This window comes from Penaeus monodon, chromosome 40 (assembly GCF_015228065.2).
Source record: "Penaeus monodon isolate SGIC_2016 chromosome 40, NSTDA_Pmon_1, whole genome shotgun sequence".
Taxonomy (NCBI): domain Eukaryota; kingdom Metazoa; phylum Arthropoda; class Malacostraca; order Decapoda; family Penaeidae; genus Penaeus; species Penaeus monodon.
The window spans coordinates 10,175,405-10,177,904 of NC_051425.1; the positions used below are offsets into that span (position 1 = coordinate 10,175,405).

The 2,500-nt window shown below is 38.8% G+C and overlaps 1 protein-coding gene across 1 annotated transcript in view; it reads left to right on the plus strand.

Annotated features, from left to right (window-relative positions):
* The first annotated feature begins 561 nt into the window (after positions 1-561).
* LOC119597798 overlaps positions 562-2,500 on the plus strand; it is a 40,905-nt gene continuing 38,966 nt past the window's right edge. Inside the window, exon 1 of the mRNA XM_037947433.1 lies at positions 562-672. The gene's annotated coding sequence lies outside the window, so the exon portion shown is untranslated. The remainder of the gene's footprint in view (positions 673-2,500) is intronic.

Sequence of the window (2,500 nt, forward strand, 5' to 3'; positions counted from 1 at the left end):
TATATATATATATAATATATATATATTTCACTACACACTATGTATGTATGTGTGAATATGCAAATATCTGCATATACATATATCTCTCGTATCTATTTACTGCGTAGACGAGCGCAAGATTCCCCCAGAACCGTGTAGAGATCGCCGATTGAAACGCGAGGGGTCCCCCCGAAAGCCCTCGAAATGGCGTCCACTGCAGAGGCAGCATGAAGGCAACAGAGCAGACCTCCGGGCAACAAAACGGCCGGCATGCGCGGGCGTGAGCGAAGCGCCGGCCGTCGAGGGGCGTCTTAGTGACAAGAGGACTAACCACATACGCTACGTTCATGCCCACAGGACGCGCCGCAAGCGCGCACACGCCGTGGCGATCGCAAGCGGCGAGCCCGGAAAGCGGGCACCGGGCCTTGGCGCGGGCGGCGGGGGTGTGGTCGCGGGCAGCCTTGTGGGCGCGGGTGTTGTGACCCCATCTGGCAGCGGCGACCTTACGGCGGCGGTGGGGATGACCTTAGAGTGACAGCGGCGGCGGGGCGGGGGTCGGGCCGCAGTGTCCAGTGCGCAGTTGAGCGGAGCAGACGTGCGCCGCTGTCTCTGCCGCGCCCGGTGTGTGCCTCTCGTGTCGCCCCGCAAGGAGCACGCAACAGCCGTCACAGGAACACAGGAGGACCTTTGCACGTAAGTGCCTCGCTGCTCTAAGGGATCGACCTCTCGTCTCTCTAAGACTATTTTGAGTGTCCGTCGAAAGGAGGGAATTTGTGGGGTTGTGTGCTGTGTATCTGTATACATAGAGAGTCGATATTTCTCTCTATTTATCTGTTACTTCATCTTTCATATATCTCTATTTATATTTCATATATCTCTATTTATCTATAATATCATTTCTCTTTTTATTTATCTTTCATATCATCTCTCTTTTTATTTATCTATCATATCTCTCTTTTCATTTATCTATCATATTATCATATTTATTTGTTCATTATTTCATCCACATCTATATTTAGCTATTATATCCTTTATCCATCAACGTGTTTCTCTATCTGTCTATCCGTTCGTCTGTCTGACTGTCTATCCGTCTGTCGATGTGTCTACCTGTTCATTAACTTACCCATCCATCTCTTTATCCGTTTGTCTCTTTGTCTCGTTATCCGTATTTTTTCTTTGATTATTCATTTCTCTATCTATTCATCTATCTACTTTTGTATCTATCTATCTATCTTTTTAACTATCTATCTTTTCAAATATATAATATCTACCTATATTTATCGTTTTTATCGATTTATCTATTTGTTAATAAGTTATATATATATATATATATATATTATATATATTATATATATATAATATATATATATATATATATATATATATATATTATGTGTGTGTGTGTGTGTGTGTGTGTGTGTGTGTGTGTGTGTGTGTGTGTGTGTGTGTGTGTGTGTGTGGTGTGTGTGTTTTATCCATGGTGTATATACGGATATATGATATATATGTGTATAAATGTGTGTGTGTATATTTATGTGATATATATATATATATATATATATATTAATATATATATATATATATTAATATATATTATATATATTATATGTATTATATGTATGTATGTATGTATGTATGTATGTATGTACACACACACACACACACACACACACACACACACAATATATAATACATATATAATAATATATTTACTATATATATATATATAATATATATATTATATAATATACTTATATATATCACATATATATATATATATATATATATATATATATTTATATTAATATATATATATATATATATATATATATATATATATATACATGCATATATGTATAGATACATTCACACACACGATTCTTCAACACTGGTGATGCAGTTATTCTTCGCAAAGTTATTTTATGGCATTTCGAACGTCGCGCCAACTGCCCGGGTTATTCCATGCTCAGATTATACCCAATTATTACATATCATTACAATCTATTGCATCGTTCCAGGTCAGTCCAGATTATTAAAAGGTTTCACAAGTTACGCCAAGCTTAAATAGGACATTACAAGATATCATAACTGATATTCAAATTTCTCACGCGATTCCAAGCTAGTCCAAGTCATTGCGTCATTCTCAGTAACTTCGAGGCACTACACCATTCCGAGTTCCTTTAAACGGTATTCCAGTGCCGTTCCCGGATGTGCAGCGCGATTCCCAACCATTCCAAGTCCTCAGGGCGAGAAGAGGAGAGAAGAAGAACGTGGAGGAATGTAAGGAAGTTGTCTGGCTTGAGACTGGGACGGTCGTCGAAGTTTCTTGATTGAGGCTTGTTTATGGCGTAAACCTTAGTGCTTCTTCTGTGTGAAGAGAAAATGTCGGTGCGTCTGGGGACCGTTACAGAAAACAAACGTTTCCTGATTAAAGGTCTTTATTTTATGAATGCTGTTTTTTTTTCACACGAAGAAACTATCGGTGAAAAAAGTAGGACTATAGACACATTGCACATACAAA